The sequence below is a fragment of the Sciurus carolinensis genome, chromosome 13, assembly GCF_902686445.1.
Source record: "Sciurus carolinensis chromosome 13, mSciCar1.2, whole genome shotgun sequence".
Taxonomy (NCBI): Eukaryota; Metazoa; Chordata; class Mammalia; order Rodentia; family Sciuridae; genus Sciurus; species Sciurus carolinensis.
This window is the reverse complement of record NC_062225.1, coordinates 53,216,507-53,237,962: the sequence shown is the minus strand read 5'-3', so window position 1 is coordinate 53,237,962 and position 21,456 is coordinate 53,216,507. Positions and strand designations below refer to the sequence as shown.

Below are 21,456 nucleotides of genomic sequence, written 5' to 3'. Positions count from 1 at the left end.
AAAATGAAATTAGGAAATAGAGGATTAAAATTTTTGAGAATAGAAAGATGGTGCTTCTCACAGAAGGCCTAGCACTCAAGAATTCAGTGGGATAATCCAATGAAAATAAACAGCAAATTCTTTTTTGAAATGGTAGCCAAAGGCTATTGATTGGATTGAGATTTATGAAGAAAAAACCATATAGAATGAATAAGAGAAAGGAATCTTCAGGTCAAGAACTGAAAACTCTAAAAAGCTGGCATTGTGAAGCAAACTGAATAGAAGACTGTGAAGGAGAATGGTAACAAAGTCTGAGAGGAGGAAAGCAGTATTCACAGACTTGGAAGCCAAGAGAGACTTTCAGCAGGAGATAATCAATAGAGTCAAATGAGGCAGCAGAGTCAGTGGGGTAAGGCAGGGAGAAGCTCCAGGGTTAGGCAAGCATGTTTTCACTGAGAAACACTCAGGATATAGATTGTGTAAATGGGGTGAGGTCATGATCAGAAGATGACGGTTTAAAAAAGGTATGGACTGCAATTTTATGCCAAAGGAATTAAAGGAGAGGCAAGAAGAGTTCTTTTAGATAATAGAACATAGTATCGAACACACATAAGGTACATGTTCCATAAATATCAAACAAATAAATGGACCACAATTGTCACTTAATAGGGGGAAACTAGAGATGAGTAGAATGGTGGTTTTTTTTTTTTTTTTTGTTTTTTTTGTTTTGTTTTGTTTTGTTTTTTTTATTCTAGTAGGGTTTAGGTAATCACATTTTGTGCTCTAAATAGGAAGCTAAGATGAGTTACAATACAAATATAGCAATACTATATTTAGAATAGAGTCTAAAATGCTTAATGGCCTCTCCAGACCTTCCATGACTTGCCTTTCTTCTTTTCTCCGTCTACAGACTCTTTTCCACTCTCCCCACTGCTCCAGCCTCACTCACTTTCTTCCTTTTCTTAAACCACACAGGCTCATTTCCCCATTTGTATCCCCACCACCACCACCTCAGGTGGTCACTACTAGAACCTCCTAAATGCCAGTCATTTTCCACAACTCAGGCCTCAGTTCAAGTGGGGTATTTTGACCTTCTCTGACCTCACAGTGTGAAGGAACCCAGGACCTCTGTTTTAATTTTAATGAGGCACGATCCACTCACTTGAATCATTGTTTTGGTTTTACTATTTGCCTCCTGTATTCTCATGTGAACAGGCACCACGACTTATTCACAGTTATCCTCCTGGTGGCTCAAATAGCCTCCAGTGCATGAAGCCGAATAAACATTTGAACACAGATGAAAAACTCCTGAGGTGGACAGGAGGACACTTAAGGCAGTATACATCAGATAACTTCAGTCCTCTTTATAAATTGTTATAGAGTAATTTCTTTTTTTTATTTATTTTTTTATTTTTTAATTGTAAACAAATGGGATACATGTTGTTTCTCTGTCTGTACATGGCGTAAAGGCATACCATTTGTGTAATCATAAATTTACATAGGGTAATGTTTGATTCATTCTGCCATTTTTTCCCTTCCCTCCCACCCCTCCCACCCCTCCCCTCCATTTATACAGTCCTCCCTTCCTCCATCCCTGCCCCCCTCCCTAAACCCAACTCCAACCCCACACTAACCCTTCCCACCCCCCATTATATGTCATCATCCACTTATTAGCGATATCATTCTTCCTTTGGTTTTTTGAGATTGGCTTATCTCACTTAGCATGATATTCTCCAGTTTCATCCATTTGCCTGCAAATGCCATAATTTTATCATTCTTTATGGCTGAGTAATATTCCATTGTATATATATACCACAGTTTTCTTATCCATTCATCAATTGAAGGACATCTAGGTTGGTTCCACAATCTGGCTATTGTGAACTGAGCAGCTATGAACATTGATGTGGCTGTATCTCTGTAATATGCTGATTTTAAGTCCTTTGGGTATAGGCCAAGGAGTGGGATAGCTGGGTCAAATGGTGGTTCCATTCCAAGTTTTCTAAGGAATCTCCACACTGCTTTCCAGAGTGGCTGCACTAATTTGCAGCCCCACCAGCAATGTAAGAGTGTACCTTTCTCCCCACATCCTCGCCAACACCTGTTGTTGCTTGTATTCTTGATAATCGCCATTCTAATTGGGGTGAGATGGAATCTTAGGGTGGTTTTGATTTGCATTTCTCTTATTACTAGAGATGTTGAACATTTTTTCATATGTTTGTTGATTGCTTGTAGATCTTCTGTGAAGTGTCTATTCATTTCTTTAGCCCATTTGTCAATTGGATTATTTACATTCTTGGTGTAGAGTTTTTTGAGTTCTTTATAGATTCTGGAGATTAGTGCTCTATCTGAAGTATGATTGGCAAAGATTTTCTCCCACTCTGTAGGCTCTTTCTTCGCATTGCTGATAGTTTCCTTTGCTGAGAGAAAGCTTTTTAGTTTGAATCTATCCCAGTTATTAATTCTTGCTTTTACTTCTTGTGCTATGGGAGTCCTGTTGAGGAAGTCTGGTCCTAAGCCGACATGTTGAAGCTCTGGACCTACTTTTTCTTCTATAAGATGCAAGGTCTCTGGTCTGATTCCGAGATCCTTAATCCATTTTGAGTTTAGTTTCGTGCATGGTGAGAGATATGGGTTTAGTTTCATTCTGTTGCATATGGATTTCCAATTCTCCCAGCACCATTTGTTGAAGAGGCTATCTTTTCTCCATTGCATATTTTTGGCCCCTTTGTCTAGTATGAGAAAATTGTATTTATTTGGGTTTTTGTCCCTGTCCTCTATTCTGTACCATTGATCCACCTTTCTATTTTGGTACCAATACCATGCCGTTTTTGTTACTATTGCTTTGTAGTAGAGTTGAAGATCTGGTATTGCGATACCCCCTGCTTCACTCTTTCTGCCAAGGATTGCTTTAGCTATTCTGGGTTTTTTATTCTTCCAGATGAATTTCATAATTGCTTGCTCTATTTCTGTAAGGTACATCATTGGGATTTTAATTGGAATTGCATTGAATCTGTATAGCACTTTTGGTAGTATGGCCATTTTGACAATATTAATTCTTCCTATCCAAGAACATGGGAGATCTTTCCATCTTCTAAGGTTTTCTTGAATTTCTTTCTTTAGTGTTCTGTAGTTCTCATTGTAGAGGTCTTTCACCTCTTTTGTGAGATTGATTCCCAAATACTTTATTTTTTTCAAAGCTATTGTGAATGGGGTAGTTTTCCTAATTATTCTTTCCAAAGATTCATCACTTATGTATAAAAATGCCTTAGATTTATGTGCATTGATCTTATATCCCGCTACTTTACTGAATTCACTTATGAGATCTAAAAGTTTTCTGGTGGAATTTCCTGGTTCCTCTAAGTATACCATCATATCATCAGCAAATAGGGATAGTTTGAGTTCTTCTTTTCCTATTCGTATCCCTTTAATTTCTTTGGTCTGTCTAATTGCTCTGGCTAGAGTCTCAAGGACGATGTTGAATAGAAGTGGTGAAAGAGGGCATCCCTGCCTTGTTCCAGTTTTTAGAGGGAATGCTTTCAGTTTTTCACAATTTAGAATGATATTAGCCATGGTTTAGCGTAGATGGCCTTTACAATGTTAAGGAATGTTCCCACTATCCCTATTTTTTCTAGTGTTTTGAGCATGAAGGGCTGCTGTATTTTATCAAATGCTTTTTCTGCATCTATCGAAATAATCATGTGATTCTTGACTTTAAGTCTATTGATATGGTGAATGACATTTATTGATTTCCTGATGTTGAACCAACCTTGCATCCCTGGGATGAAACCCACTTGATCATGGTGCACTATCTTTTTAATATGTTTTTGTATGCGATTTGCTAAAATTTTGTTGAGAATTTTTGCGTCGATGTTCATTAAGGATATTGGTCTGAAATTTTCTTTCCTTGATGTGTCTCTGTCTGGCTTAGGAATCAGGGTAATATTGGCTTCATAGAATGAGTTTGGGAGAGTTCCCTCCTCTTCTATTTTATGGAATACTTTGAGAAGTATTGGAATGAGCTATTCTTTAAAAGTTTTGTAGAACTCGGCTGAGAACCCATCTGGTCCTGGACTTTTCTTTGTTGGAAGGCTTTTGATAGCTTCTTCTATTTCATTACTTGAAATTGGTCTATTTAAATTGTGTATGTCCTCCTCATTCAGTTTAGGCAATTCATATGTCTCTAGAAACCTGTTGATGTCTTCGAAATTTTCTATTTTGTTGGAGTATAGATTTTCAAAATAGCTTCTAATTATGTTTTGTATTTCAGTCGTGTCTGTTGTGATATTTCCTTGTTCATTCCTAATTTTAGTGATTTGGGTTTTCTCTCGTCTTCTCTTTGTTAGTGTGGCTAAAGGTTTATCAATTTTGTTTATTTTTTCGAAGAACCAACTATTTATTTTGTCAATTTTTTGTATTGTTTCTTTCATTTCAATTTCGTTGATTTCAGCTCTCAGTTTAACTATTTCCTGTCTTCTACTACTTTTGGTGTTGGTCTGTTCTTCTTTTTCTAGGGCTTTGAGCTGTAGTGTTAGGTCGTTTATTTTTTGAGTTTTACTTCTTTTATTAAATGCGCTCCATGAAATAAATCTTCCTCTAAGTACTGCTTTCATAGTGTCCCAGAGATTTTGATATGATGTTTGTTTGTTCTTGTTTACCTCTAAGAATTTTTTAATTTCTTTCCTAATATCTTCTGTTATCCATTCATCATATAATAGCATATTGTTTAATCTCCAGGTGTTGGAGTAGTTTCTGTTTTTTACTCTTTCATTAATTTGTAACTTCAATCCATTATGATCTGACAGAATACAAGGTAGTGTCTCTATCTTCTTGTATTTGCTGACATTAGCTTTGTGGCATAATATATGGTCTATTTTAGAGAAGGATCCATGTGCTGCTGAGAAGAAAGTGTATTCGCTCTTGGTTGGATGGTATATTCTATAAATGTCTGTTAAGTCTAAATTATTGATTGTGTTATTGAGATCTATGGTTTCCTTGTTCAATTTTTGTTTGGAAGATCTGTCCAGTGGTGAAAGAGGCATGTTAAAATCACCTAGTATTATTGTGTTATGTTCTATTTGGTTTCAAAAATTGAGAAGGATTTGTTTAACATACATGGATGAGACACTGTTTGGGGCATAGATGTTTATGATTGTTATATCTTGCTGATTTATGCTTCCCTTAAGCAGTATGAAATATCCTTCTTTATCCCTTCTGACTAACATTGGCTTGAAGTCCACATTATCTGAAATGAGGATGGATACTCCAGCTTTTTTGCTGAGTCCATGTGCATGGTATGTTTTTCCCCATCCTTTCACCTTTAGTCTATGGGTATCTCTTTCTATGAGGTGAGTCTCTTGCAGGCAACATATTGTTGGATCTTTCTTTTTAATCCAATCTGCCAGTCTATGTCTTTTGATTGATGAATTCAGGCCATTAATATTCAGGGTTATTATTGAGATATGATTTGTATTCCTGGTCATTTGGTTCATATTTAAAATTTTTGACACATCTTGGTTCCTCCTTTATTTGACAGTTCCTTTAGGATAATTCCTCCCTTTGCTGATTTGCTTCTTGTTTTTTATCTCTTCCTCATGAAATATTTTGCTGAGAATGTTCTGTAATGCTGGCTTTCTTTTGTAAATTCTTTTAGCTTTTGTTTATCATGGAATGATTTTATTTCATCGTCAAATTTGAAGGTAAGTTTTGCTGGGTATAAGATTCTTGGTTGGCATCCATTTTCTTTCAGAGCTTGAAAAATGTTGTTCCAGGCCCTTCTAGCTTTTAAGGTCTGGATTGAAAAATCTGCTGATATCCGTATTGGCTTCCCCCTGAATGTAATTTGGTTCTTTTCTCTCACAGCCTTTAAAATTCTGTCTTTATTTTGTATGTTAGGTATTTTCATTATAATGTGCCTTGGTGTGGGTCTGTTGTAATTTTGTGTATTTGGAGTCCTATAAGCCTCTTGGACTTGATTTTCCATTTCATTCTTCAGATTTGGGAAATTTTCTGATATTATTTCATTGAATAGATTGTTCATTCCTTTGGTTTATTTCTCTAAGCCTTCCTCAATCCCAATAATTCTCAAATTTGGCCTTTTCATGATATCCCATAGTTCTTGGAGATTCTGTTCATGATTTCTCACCATCTTCTCTGTTTGTTCAACTTTGTTTTCGAGGTTAAATATTTTGTCTTCAATATCTGAAGTTCTGTCTTCCAGCTGTTCTATCCTATTGGTTATGCTTTCTATGGAGTTCTTAATTTGGTTTATTGTTTCCTTCATTTCAAGGATTTCTGTTTGGTTTTTTTTCAATATCTCTAACTCTTTATTGAAATGATCTTTTGCTTCCTGAATTTGCTCTGTTAACTGTCGATTGGTGCGATCGTTCAATGCCTGCATGTGCTCTTTCATCTCATCATTTGCTTCCCTAATCATTTTAATTATGTACATTCTGAACTCCCTTTCTGTCATTTCTTCTGCCATGCTTTCGTTGGATTTTATTGATGAACATCTAGATTTGTTTGGGGCATTTTCTTCCCTTGTTTTCTCATATTGTTCAGGAATCAGTGGGTCATTAAGATATTGCAGATTTCCTCTATCAACTTATAATGTCCCTGAAGATTGCTAGTATATCCCCTCTTATCCTTCAGTAGCCTGAAGTCTTGGAGGAAGTTGATAATGCAGAGCTCCACGAAGAAGCTGCCTCTCTAGGGTGGTGACCCTCAGGTGGCGTATATTCCCTGCTAGTGGGCGGAGGTGCCTCCACTTGTTGACCAATGGTCATCCAATGGGGATCTAGACTGCGGGCTGAGGCAAGGCCTGTTTGTGCCTGTGTCTCTGGTTTTACCGTCCCTGTGGGAAGACCTCCCCCGGCCGGGAAGACTCACTCGGTGGGGACGTCTTGCTGGTCAGTTGCCCTCCTAGAGGTTCCCCTCAATCTACAACTACCGCCTGGGCTGGGCTGTCTTCCTCTGCAACGATCCCAGGGGCCCGGACCTACGTCCTGGGCCTGGGAGCCTCACCCTTCGCAGGCGAGTCTCCTTAGGCTGCCTCTCCCAGAGAATCTGCCTGCCGTCCTGGAAACTTCGCTCCGCCCCTAGGCATGTCTCTGTGCGGCTCTTCCAGCAAGAAGCCACCTAGCTCCTGGGACCCTGCTCTGCACCAATCGCCTGGCTATGCAGCCCCTCCTCTGAGCCACCACCTGGAGCCCCGTACAATAGCTCCGAGACCCAGAGACCCGCCACACACCTCCTCCTCCGGACAGCTGCCTGGTTTCCGACGCAGTCACTAGGAGTCCAAACAACTCACTTCGGGTCTCCTCCTCCCGCCAACCACCCGTAGCCCTAGGCAGTCACTCCAAGTCCAAGTGACCCGCCCTATTCCTCCTCCTCCTCCTTGGGGTAGCCCCCCGGGTGTTCAGGAGTGGTGGCTCCGAGACCAAGTGACTCACCACGCTCCTCCTCCAGGCAGGCCACCGGTGTTCAGGAGCGGTCACTTCTAGTCCAATCAGCTCACCACTCGCCTCCTCCTCTGGCAACCACCCGTGTCCCTGATGCAGTCACTCCCAGACCAAGCGTCCCACCGCTCTCCTCCTCCAGGCAGGCCACCAGTGTTCTGGAGCAGTTGTTCTGAGTTCAAACAGCTCGCCACGCAGCTCCTCCTCTGGCAACTGCCTGTGGCTCTGATGCAGTCTCTCCTAGGTCAAGCAACACACCGCGCTCCTCCTCTTCCTCCGGGCAACCTCCCGGTGTTCAGGAGCGCTCGCTCTGAGTTCAAACAACTCACCACGCAGCTCCTCCTCTGGCAACCGCCTGTGGCTCTGATGCAGTCACTCCTAGACCAAGCGTCCCGCCGCGCTCCTCCTCTTCCTCTGGGCAACCCCCCGGTGTTCAGAAGTGGTCGTTCTGGGTCTAAACAGCTCGCCACGCAGCTCCTCCTCAGGCAGCCACCCGGAGCCCCAGCGGTTGCTCGAGTCCAAGCGCTGTGCTGAGCCGCCTCCTCTACGATGATCCCAGTTGTCCGTGTTTACCGCTCCAGCGGGGGGAGGGGCGTCTCGCCGAGCAACTCCACTTCACAAATTCCCTGCGTTCCGGGGCTACCGCCCCATCCGGGACACCTCCCCAACGGGAGAGACTCACCCGGCGGCTTTGAGTTGGTCCCAAGTCTCTCACTATCTCCTCTTTTGAATCTTGCGTCCTGGAGCAACGTGAAATGCAGCCGCCCTCTGGTCCGCCATCTTGGCCCCCCCCTAGAGTAATTTCTTGAATAATCAATTTCTTCCTTTCCCTCCTGCCTCTTCTCTTCTTAGGCCCCCAGCAAGATCCAAAGTGATCTTCCTAAAATGCACACCCAATCATTTCACAATCTCATCTACAGTATCCCTAGGTTTCCCATCAGTCTTATGATAAAATCAAACTCTTACCCAGTGTTTAGGATCAGACCAATATGATTATTTCCACAGCTTCATTTTTCACCACTCCCTCCCTGTCCCACCCTGTTACCCTCATGGTATTCTTTGGTCATACTGCATTCTATCAGTTTGCTATGTTCTCTCACTTCTCAACAATCTCCTCTTCCTGGAAACCTGTTTCCCACTTGCTTCGTTTGAATCATTCCTGCCTATCATTTAGTTCTCAGCTTGAATGTTGATAACTCCAGGCAATATGGCACAACCTACTCTCACTCAAGTTATCTGTCTCTTTTCTATATTCTCAAAGACTTATATCTGGCAGAGTTCTTAGCCATTAGCAAAAGAACACACTAGATAATTTAAGCAGAAAAGGACTTCATTAGAAAATATTAAGTAACTGAATATTTCAAGGCAGAGGACTAGATAATTAGGCTTGGAGACTCTATTGACATGAAAAGGAATGCCTGAATTTACCACCCAGCTCCTCTGGAGGATTCCTTATCTCTGCTTTTGCCAGTTGCAGCAAAGACCTCCAGCCCTGGACCCTGCAGGCTCCCACCATTCAGTCCTTTGTCAAAGTTAAAGTGAATTCTGGCTACCTGTCTCCTGCCCTCAGCAGATTAAATTCCATTCAGCTTTACCATCCAACTAGTCTTTTCTAAATTGACATGTTGGTAGATGTGATTGGTGAACTCAGATCATAGGCATTAACTCTGGACTGTTGGGAGACAAGAAAAGTGATAGATAGCCCAGCTTTTAACCTAAGAAAGCAAAACTCATAAGATGTAATGAATTGTGATAAAAGACTACTTCTTACCTGTGCTCTGTTACTACCCAATTCAGTGTATACCTTAGCCATGTGGGGTTTTGTCTGTCCCACTCATCAACTTCACAAAGCCAGGGACCATGTCTCTCTTTCACTGTGGTTTCCCTAAGAGCTAGCAGAGAGCCTGGTGTAGTAAATGCTAAAAATATTATTTATTGAATGAATGAATGGGTTGTAATTGGGGCTTGAAGATAGTTTGGAACAGCTGTTAGAATTGTAATGCAGGAATTATAATTGGGAGTCAATTAGAGAAGACTTAGAGAATTGCTGAGTTGCATTTTGGATCCTGCCAAGTTAGAGAGAACACATTTGTGGTGGAACTAATCATCACTGTTTAGTGAGCTTCTCAAGCAAGGCAAAAAGCCTACAATAGGGATTTAAACCAGTTTTCAGTTGGACATGGATTGATGGGCAGAAGACTAAAGTCAGTTTGAACTCAAACCAAGAAAATAAGACAACTGACCATAGAATTTAGGTTGCTTAAGGAATAAATTAAAACAAAGGAGCTGGACAGTGTGAGAATAGAGAAAGAGGAAATGACTAACATAAAAATACAGAGATACACTTTAATACAGTGCTTTTTGCAAAGGGAAGGGTGGCAAATATTTTAGGCTTTGTGGACCACACAATGACTTTGTGTTACAATTACTCAATCCTGCAATTGTAGCATGGATGTGATCATAATCAATACAAAAACAAATAAGCATGGCTATATTCCAATGAAACTTTGCAAACATTTTGGGTCTTGGCTTTCATGTCCACTGTTTGAAAACCTCAAGGATTTATATTATGCTTTTAATTTGTGTTCATTACAGGTCAGATGGGTGACCTGTTCCATGTTCTTACTTGACTTTCTAGAACCCAAACCAATCAAAGAGGCACAATCTAGAACATTACTTTTGGTTGTAGCCAAGGGAAAATTTTTAAAATACTTAAAGCTTCTCTCTAGAAGTGAAAATCCTTCATTTTTACTTGAATTTTATCAGCCTGAACATATTATGTGTCTGTGTCTGAGTTTAAGAAAGCAGGAAAGCATTAATGTACATGTAAAGGGAACTAAGAACTGTGAACAGTAATACTGTGTGCAGCAAGGATTTGTGTTAAGAGAGGGAATTACGAGCTTAAAATTCTTAATGATTCAGTTTCATATAATGAAGAAGTTCAAAGTGATCTGCTCTAAGATAGCTGCAGAAAACTGGCACTGAAGATAAATGGAGTTGAGGAAATTGAGTAATTGCAAAACCTGTACATGTCGAAGTTCATTACTGTGCATGTTGAAGTAAGCACTAGTTGTCTTCTATATCTATTTTTAAAAAAGGAAAATAACAACCCAATATATTATCTTAATGTGCTAAATCTGGGTAGTGTATTCCCTCAATAGGTTAGCTGAGTACTTGGAGACAGGAAAGAGATCATACTGTAAAAAATAATATGAACACACAGTTTACCCCTAATATACACCAGAATATATTAAAAGTATCAATGTGTTGACCTAATTATTTATTTTAAAGTGTTCTCTTTCACCATATATGTGTGCATGGATACACACACACACACACACACACACACACATATAATATGAAACATTCTCAATATGAAAATCTTTAAATAACCACCTATGCCGTAAATCAATAAAATATCATATATATGTATATATACATATAAGTCTGAAAAAATGAGAAATCAATGGTACAAATTTGATGACAAAGTGTTTTAGCATTTTTATCATACATTTGAAAAGACAATTCAAGCATTGGCTTCTTTTTTGGCAGAGTGGAGCAAGACAGGGAAGATGAAAGAGAAATGACAAATATGGATTATTACAGTTGTTCTCACAAATTTGTTCTCATAAAGAGAAGCTCTTAATCCACTTCTCTGCATTTATAAAATCACATTGAAATATAGACGATGAAGAAGCATATAGAAAAAACCTTGAAGCTACTCCATTTTTAAAGCCAAGCATTCATAAACAGTGTTTGCTTTCGTTTGTCTTGTCAATTATTATTGGCAACATGCTACTTGCAATTCTTATTAAGTAATGGAGACATGGGAAAGTCATCATGCCCAGAAGCAGGATAACTGAATGAGGATGTTGCAAAGGCACTCAAATCAGTTCAGTCATAAGCCTGTCAACTGTGGTGCTCAGTATTTGATCCACATCTAACTAGCAGAGTTTAACCCTGTTGGTGTTTGTCAGTTTAATCAGTCAAGGGCAACTCTCAGGAAGGGTTTGGCTTGGCCTGTGCCTTGAATGTGTAACTGCCTGTTGGCACCTACCTGTGACACTGGGGTGTACAAAGCCAGCAGAATGGGAAAGGGCCTTCATACAAAGAAGCATAGCTTCTATGTTGTAATTTTTATATATTGTGTTGGCTCATTTTTACTTGTATGTAAGAGAATGTGTATGGTGTAGGGAGATAGAGCACAGTATAACTAAAAAAAAAAAAAAACAGAGAAACCAAAAGAATTGCAATACAAAATTATGATCTTCAATTTTGTAGGAATTATACTTATTTCACATTGGAATACAGAAAACTGTGGAGCTCAGGGAAAATTTATCATCTTTGTTTACAGTTTGATTGCATTCCCATTTTGAATTTTGAATTATATTACCTCTAATCTAATTGCAAATACTAATTTGTCCTCTGCTTTAAAATAAATGTTGTTACTGTACTTGTAGAATGCCTCTGCATGTACCTTACTACCTTTGCATCTTATTGATTGCATTGCTGGTTTCTATGGAAACACAAGTGGAGAAGCTAATTAAGATCAGGGGGTTAGAACTGAAGAAAAATAGAATTTTCAACACAGTTCATTTATCATGTACATTTAAATTAGTTTCTTTAATAAAATATCTATTGGAGTAGAATGGCGATGGCTGAATCACTTTAATAAAAACAAATGATACATGTTAAAAGTTTAACAACACTTATTTGTACTCAATTCATCCCATTAAGAAGCATTTTGGTTTGGTAATCAAATTAACAAAAGTCATTAATAAAAATTTCTGTGTCTCAATTCTGTTAAATCCAAGATTTTTGGCTTTGAGCAATATATCTTGTGCATCACTCTTATTATTTATTCAGAATAAGCCTGTGGTTTCTGTTAAGTTACTGTCTTCTAGCTGTAAATCCATCCTTTTATATCTTTCTTCATGAGGCTCTGGTTGGGACTATACAAATTACAATTCTCAGTATTCAGTAGATTCCTAGGTTTTGCCATGAGGGGCAACTGGGAGAAGTTAGTGAACAGCAAGGAGACAGAAAAGCTTCCATTCTGCTAACTCTGCCCCTGTCAGCAATGCTCCTTTACTTTGGAGGGGCCGTGAGTTCCAGCCTCCAACACCCAACCTTGGAACCAATCCTTTATGTATATTTCCACCTTTGAAGTATGTAGCATATTTTTGTTTTCCTAGTTGATACCAAGTGCATGATTGGTTTTATATGTAAAAGTAGAATGTTAGATTGTTTAAAAGAGAATAAAGTCTATTTATCTCATTATATGAAATTTGGGAAATATAGAAATGTAGGAACAAGAAAAATTATTACTAATTCCTCTCACCCACATACAACTTATGCTAATACTTTTGCTTTTTTCTCAACAATATTGTTTTGTACATGGGTATATGCTTTTTCCAGAAACTGTGTCATATTCTACATCTGCTTTTGTCTCATGTATTTTCTTTACTTGAAATCAAAACAATACTTTTATGTCATTACAAATGCTTCACGAACATCATTTGGATAGTCAAGTAACTTTCAATAAACTGTTTTACAGATCAATTTCAAGCAATGAAATAGAAGATGCCATCAAAAGCCTACCAACAAAGAAAGGCCCAGGAACAGATGGCTTCTCAGCCAAGCAAAGAACTTACACCACCAATACTCCTCAGATTATTCCATGAAATAGAAGAGGAGGGAACCCTTCCAACCCTGATACCAAAATTAGACAAAGACACATCAAGGAAAGAGAACTTCAGACCTTTATCCCTAATGAACATAGATGCAAAAATTCTTAATAAAATACCAGCAAATCATATACAAAAACACATTTAAAAAGATAGTGCACTATGATCAAGTGGGATTCATTCCAGAGATATAAGGCGGGTTCAATATATGGAAATCAATAAATGTAATTCAGCACATCATTAGACTTAAAGATAAGAATCACATGATTATCTCAATACACACAGAAAAAAGCATTTGACAAAATTCTACATCAGTTCATGCTCAAAACAGTAGAAAATCAAGGGATAGTAGGAACGTACCTCAACATTGTAAAAAGTATATACGCTAAACCTAAGGTCAACATCACTCTAAATGTGAAAATTGAAAGCATTCCCCCTAAAAACTGGAAGAAGACAGGGATGCCCTCTTTCACTACTCCTATTCAACATAGTTCTTAAAACCCTAACCAGAGCAATTAGACAAAAGAAAGAAATTCAAGGGATACAAATAGGAAAAGAGCAAACTACCCCAGTTTGCCAAACATGATTCTATATTTAGAAGACCCGAAACACTCCACCAGAAAACTTCTGGAACTCATAAATAATTACAGCAAAGTAGCAGGATATAAAATTAACATCTATAAATTAGATGCATTCCTACACACCAATGATGAATCAACTGAAAGAGAAATTAGGAAAAATATTCCATTCATGATAGCCTCAAAGAAATATTTGGGAATCAATCTAACAAAAGAAGTAAAACGCCTCTCTAATGAAAACTACAGAACACTAAAGAAAGAAATTGAAGACCTGAGAAGATGAGAAGAGCTGCCATCTTCTTGGATAAACAAAACTAATATTGTCAAAATGACCATAGTACCAAAGCACTATACAGATTAATGCAATTCCTATTAAAATTCCAATAACTTTCTTCTTAGAAATAGAAAAGACTGCCATGCTATTCTTTTATAAAAATAAGAGGGCCAGAATAGCCCAAGTAATCCTTAGAAAAGTGACACAGGAGGCATCATAATATCAGACCTTAAATTATACTACAGAGCTATAGTAACAAAAATAGTATGGTATTGAGACAAAAACACATATGAATACCAGTAGATATAGAATCATACTAACATAAATACAGTTATCTCATACTAGATAAAGGCACCATAAACATACATTGGAGAAAAGATAGCCTCTTCAGCAAATGGTGCTGGGAAAACTGAAGTCTGTATGTAGTAGAATGAAACTGAACCTCTCTGTCTCACCCAGCACAAACTCAACTCAAAGTGGATCAAGGACCTTAGGCATTAGACTAGAGAACCTGTGCCTACTAGAAGAAAATGTAGGTTCCACACTCCATTATGTTGGCTTAAACTGACTTCCACGATAAGACTTCTAAGGTGCAAGAAATAAAATTAAGAATCAATAAATAGCACAGTATCAAACTAAAAAGCTTCTTCACAGAAAAGGAAACAATCAAGAACATGAACAGGGAGACTAAAAAATGGGAGAAAATTTTTAACACCAGCACTTCAGATAGAGCATTAATCTTCAGGATACAGAAAAATTATAAAAATCATCATCATCATCATCATCATCATCATCATCATCATAATCATCACCCAATCAATAAATGGGCTAAGGAACTGAACAACTACTTCACATAAGAAGAAATATGAATGGTCAAAAAATATATGAAAAATGTTCAACATCTCTAGCAATTAGAGAAATGCAGGCAAGTAGAAAAGATAGGTTTTGGAGGACAAGACTTTTCTTCATCATCTCCATTGAACCACACCTTATCATCATCCAGCTCAGTTTCACCACAAAGTACAAAAGATATCTGCCTTCCAGGGAGAAAAAAAAAAAAAAAACAAAGAACATTTGTCTGCCCTTTTATGTGCAGATGCAGATGGAATCCGTAAGTTAAAATCAATTATTATTGGCAAATCAAAGTTGCCCAAAAGTGTGAAAGAGGACCCAAGTATATTACCCGTGATGTATAAACCTAGTAATGATGCTTGGTTCACCAGAGAATTGTTTTCAGAATGGTTCTTTCGAAACTTTGTTCCTGAGGTTTGGTATTTTCAAATTAATGTTCTAAAATTCCATGAAGAAGATGTCAGGGCATCCTTACTTCTGGATAGTTCCCCAGCTTACCCTTCTGCTGAATCACTAACCAGTGAGGATGGTCCAATAAAATGTAGGTTCTTTCCTCACAACCCTTCAACTTTGATCCAACCAACAAAATAGGGTGTGATCTTGAGCCGAAAAAGACTTTTATAACAACTTGAAGAAAGTCGGGTAATTTTTGAAGAATGTGAAGATGAGCAAGATAAAAGAGAAAAAGGAATTTCCAAGATTAAAATCTACAACATAAAAAATGCAGATTTTAACTGGGCAAAAAGTTGGGATAAAGTAAAACAAATAACCATAGCAAATGCCTGGGAAAATCCTTTTTACAAAAAGGAACCTGACTATGATCTCCAAGGTTCAGAAGGTAGAGGTTACAGAGATTCTTGACAAATGTGGTGAAAGTAAGCTGGATGATGATAAGGTGTGGTTCAATGGAGATGATGAAGAGAAGTCTTGTCCTCCAAAACCTAAAGATGGAATTACAAAGGGAATTGTCCAAAGAGAAGGAATCAAGAAGCAGGCTGCTGAATTTATGTTATCTGCTATGAGAGAAAGTTTGGACTACCTTGTTGACGTTGTGGATGCCACACCTGAATTTAAAAGGCTTCATTTCACACTGAAAGAGATGCAACAAGAAGTAGGCAAGAAACAGTTCCAGAGTAGAATCCATTTGAGAATTGGTAGGTTTTTGAGACCTAGGCCTCATAAAATTAAGGATTCCTTCAATACACCTTCGACTTCTGGGTCTAGTAAAGTTTTGAGTTTAAAGATTTCTGCAGATATGTAATCATATATGATGTAAGTCTACAGTGAATTGTCATTATTTTTATCAACTGACATTATTTTGCATATCAGTGGCCATTTACATATTGCTTATAAACTATACAGTTTGAAAATAATAAATTTATGTTTCTTTATATGTAAAAAAAAGAACTACTCTGAGATTTTATCTCTCCCTAGTCAGAATGGCAATTATCAAGAATACAAATAATAATAAATGTTGGTGAGGATGTTGGGAAAAAGTACACTCATACTTTGCTGTTAGGACTGCAAATTTTTGCAAGCATTATGGAAAGAAGTATGGAGATTCCTTTGAAAACTTGGACTGGAACAACCATTTGACCCAGTCATCCCACTCGGTTTATACTGAAGGACTTAAAATAAGCATACTATGGTGACACAATCACTTCAATGTTTATAGCAGCTCAATTCACAATAGCCAAGCTATAAAACCAACCTAGTGCCCTACAGCAAAATAATGGATAAAGAAAATGTGGTATATATACACAATGGAATATTACTCCGCCATAAAGAAAAATGAAATTGTGGCATTTGCAGGTAAATAGAACTGGAGAATATCATGCTCAGTGAAATAAGCCAGTCCCAAAAAGCCAAAGGCAGAATGTTCTCTCTGATATGTGGATGATAACAAGGGAGGGGAAGTATAGAAGTTCATTGAACTAGACAAAGGGAAATGAAGAGCAGGGATGGGCATATAGAAATAGAATAGACAGTAGAATGAATTGGACATATTTTTCCTATACTTATGTGTGAATACATGACGAGTGTAACTTCACATCATATAAAACCATAATAATGGGATCTTAATTGGAACAATTATATTTATTCTATGTATATATGTCAAAATATACTCTACTGTCATGTATATCTAGAAAGAACAAATTTTAAAAAGACTTACTATCAATCAACACTAAAACATTTAAATTGCTTTCAAATGGTTTATAAATTATAAAGAATGCTATCATTATCACCTTTGTGTTGTAAATGTTTGTTTCATATTGGGTTTACAACCTTAGATTTTAAACCTTTTTATTTTTGTGCCAATCTCTTAATGTAGAAATACAGTCATCTTCAAAGTCTATGTACACAGAAGTATTTCAATATTTTTTCAGTCCGTATTACATGGTTTACAAAATATTAGTCCATTCTTCTATGCTTCCGTGTGTATGTGTACATGTGTGTGTGTGTGTCCATATATGTCATTTTCTTTACTTATTGTCCCTATAGCAATATTATAGCTGAAAAGTATTTTAGACTGTACTAAGGGAGTAATCACACCAATTCTACTTTGCTAAGAGAAAATTCATAGTTATTATCCACTGAGCATCTAAGTTTTAATATATTTTCTCTAACTGATATTAATTCTTCCATAATATAAAATATTTCTCACTTGTACAATAGGTGAAAGAAAAAGTAATAATGATTCTATTTTAAAATGAATCTTTAATTACAAGATTCTTTTGGGTTTTGAACTGAACAGTTGTGTGCAAATGGTAAATATGAACCAATCAGATACTTAATATAAACCAGAGTTAATTATCCAAGTTTTAGATTTTCACATTTATAATAGTATCATACCTTCAGCCATTTACTTTTGAAAGTGTTCTAAAAGTCAAATTGTCAAGGGCTAGGTGAAGGTCGGTGGTGGAGCCCTGGCCTGGCCTGTGTGAGGCTCTAGATTCAATTCTAAGGACAAAAGAGTAAAATGGCTAATTGTATGTCTGTGCCATGTCTGTATCAATATTCATGTCTATATTAAGGACACTGAATATCATGCAGCAACAAAAAGTAGAAGGATGTCACTCAAATATCTGTAAACTTTTGTTGAAAAAAAAAAACAGGACATTAGTTCAATATGCTCCAAGATAGTCTGGAGTAACACATTTTGAACTTCAGTAAATATCTCATGTGCTGTGCTTTTAAGGGACAAAGTTGTCTTTTGTACCATTTTGTGCTTCTGCCTCCAATTTTTTAGCACTTCAAAACACACCCTTTTGCCTTTAAAATATGCTAGGTAGTTTATAATGTAATGAATTAACCTTTAATTGAAAGAGGTACTGTTGGTTACGCTTATGGCTTTCTGGAGACCACAATGAATGGGTTCAACTCTAATAACAGAACTGGAAGAAAAGAAGAATTTATTAATCAAAGCAAGAGAATTTTCTTTTTGAAAGATACTTCCAAAATTTTAGCAATAGCTTGATACCCTTTTTAATTCAATTTAAATACCTTCCATTAAAAAAAATGTTTACCAAATGTTACACACTGTATTTTGAGCTGCACTTGATCTCATTTGCACTTTACAACAACTGTGTAAGGTATTTATTATTAACCATGCTTTACAAAAGAGAGAAACAAGTTTCAGAAAAGTTATGTACCATTTCCAAGTTCATGCAAATGCCAGAACCTAGATTTGAATATCAGTTGGCCTGACCCATTAACCCATTTTCTTTCATGGAGATAGTTATTATATTTTAACTAGGAGGCAATAGGACAAAGACTTTTTGAGTGCCTGTCACTGCCTAAGCATTGCGTGTTAATGCAGTGATTCTTATAGAGAATATTTTAGAAATTTTCCCAGTATATAATTATAATTAATCCAAAAAATTTGATTGAAAGCATGCACTTACCATAACTACATATTTTATAACCCACAAATTTCTTTGTTCTTAAAACTCTGAAGAAAAAATGACCTTACCACCAGTCTCTTCAAATAGGAGCCACCGAATTCTTACTCTCTTATCCCTATGGTCCTTATCAAGTCAATAAATACTGAAGGATTATATCTTAGAAATGGTTTTAATATATTGTAGGAAAACCTTCAAGGGTTTGGAAATAAATAGAATTAGCTATACTGCTACAGTTTGGATGTGGTTTGTCTCCACAAAAACTCATGTTGAAATTTTTTTTTAATTTATTTATTTTGATTCATTGTAAACAAATGGGGTACAACTCGTTTCTCTGGTTGTACATGAAGTAGAGTCATAACATTTAGGGTAATGATGTTTGTCTCATTCTGTTATTTTTCCTTCCCCCACCCCTCCCACCCCTCTTTTTCCTCTATACAATCCATTCTTCTTCCATTCTTGCCTCCCTCCCACCCCCCATTATGTATCATCATCTGCTTATCAGAGAGATCATTCGTCTTTTGTTTTTTTTAGGATTGACTTATCTCACTTAGCATGATATTCTCCAACCTCATCCATTTGCCTGAAAATGCCATAACTTTATTCTTCTTTAAGGCTAATATTCCATTGTGTATATATACCACAGTTTCTTTATCCATTCATCACTTGAAGGACATCTAGGTTGGTTCCACAATCTAGCTATTATGAATTGAGCAGCTATGAACATTGATGTGACTGCATCACTGTAGTATGCTGATTTTAAGTCCTTTGGATATAGACCAAGGAATGGAATAACTGGGTCAAATGGTGGTTCCAGTTCAAGTTTTCTAAGGAATCTCTACACTACTAGATTAGTTCTCATGAGAATGGATTTGCTCTCACAGGAGCAGGGTGTCATGAAGTGCCCAGCCCCATTGCCCCTCCCTCTTTTACACACACTTGCTGGCTCCCCTTGCACACACTCCCTGCACATGATGCCGTCTGCCATGTCATGATGCATCCTGTTTCCCTCACCAGATGTGACTCCCTGATTCCCCAACTCCCCTGCCTTCAGAGTTGGGAGCCAAATAAATCACCTTTCTTGAAAAATTACCCAGCGTCAGGTGCACTGCTATATTGACAGCAAATAGATTAGGCATAGATTATACATGCGTACCTCATTTTATTATGCTTTACTGTATTGCACCTAGCAGACTGGCTTTTTTTTTTTTTAAACACAAACTGAAGGTAATGACAACCCTATCAGCACCATTTTCTACCAGCATGTGCTTGCTTCATGTCTTTGTGTCACATTTTGACAGTTCTTGCACTATTTCAAATTTTTTCATTATTATTGTATCTCTTATGGGGATCTGTGATTGTGATCTTAGATGTTACTATATAATTGTTTGGGGATACCACAAAAAGCCCAGGTAAGAGGGTAAACTTAATCAATAAATGTTAGGTGTGTTCTGACCTCTCCAATGACCAGCTGACTCCCCATTTTTCTCCTTCTGCTTGGACTTCCTTATTTCCTGAGACACAACCATTTTGAAATTAGATGAACTAATAACCACACAGTGGCCTCTAGATGTGGAAGTGAAAAGAAGAGTCACATTCTTTAACCGTAAAAATCAAAAGTGTCATAAGACATGCAGGTCAAAAGCCAAGGCAGGATGGAAGCTAAACTGCTTACGCCAGTTAGCCACATCACGAAGAGTCCTGGGAGGAAATTAAAAGTACTACTTTAGTGAGCACACAGATTATCAAAAAAAAAAAAAAAAAAAAAGAAGAAGAGAGAAAAAAAAAACAGATGTTTTGCCATTATCAAGAAAGTTTTAGTGATCTGGGTAGAGTATCAAGTGGTCACAACATTCCCTTAAATCAGAGCCAAGTCTGAAAGAAATCCCTAATTCTTCAATTCTATGAAGATTGATAGGTGAGGAAACTTCAGAAGAAAAACTTGTAGAGCAGAAGTTGATTTACAAGGATGAAGTAAAAGCCACCTCTGTGATATGTAGGTGCAAGGTGAAGCAGTAAGTGCTGAAGGACAACTACAGCAAGTTCTCCAGAAGATCCAGCTAAGATCATGGATGAAGGCAGCTACCCTGAACTACAGATTTTCAATGTAGACAAAACAGCCTTATATTGGAACAATAGGTTTTCTAAGACTTTCATCGCTAGAGAGGTCAATGCCTAGCTTCGAAACTGCTTTGAATCACCCAATTCTTCCTCTTGTCTTTTGTACTGTCTTTTTAGGGGCTAATGCAGCTGGTGATTTTTGAGCTTGATACTCATTTTGTCATTGTGAAAATCCCAAGGCCCTAAATAATTATATTTAATCTACTCATTGGTGCTCTGTAAATGAAACGACAAACACTGAATGACAGCACATCTCTTTATAACAGAGTTTACTGAATATTTTAAGCCTACAGTTTAGACCTACTGCTCAGAAAAATTAAATTCCTTTCAAAACATCACTGCTCATTGACAATGTGCCTGGTCACCCAAGAGCTCTAATGGAGATAATTATCAAAATTAATACTGTTTTCATGCATGCTAACTTGACTATTCTCTAGCCCATGTATCAAGCATTAATTTTAGTCTAGTATTCTTATTATACTAGAAATAAACTTCATAAGGCCATGACAGTGATTCCTATGATGGATCCAGGAAAAGTAAACTGAAAACAGTTTGGAAACAATTTGCCATTCTAGACACCATTAAGAACATTAGTAATTCATGGGAGGA

General features: G+C 37.3%; 1 pseudogene; it reads left to right on the top strand.

Annotated features, from left to right (window-relative positions):
* The first annotated feature begins 10,462 nt into the window (after positions 1 to 10,462).
* On the top strand, positions 10,463 to 16,085 carry LOC124962889 (tigger transposable element-derived protein 7-like; annotated as a pseudogene).
* Positions 16,086 to 21,456: the final 5,371 nt, after the last annotated feature.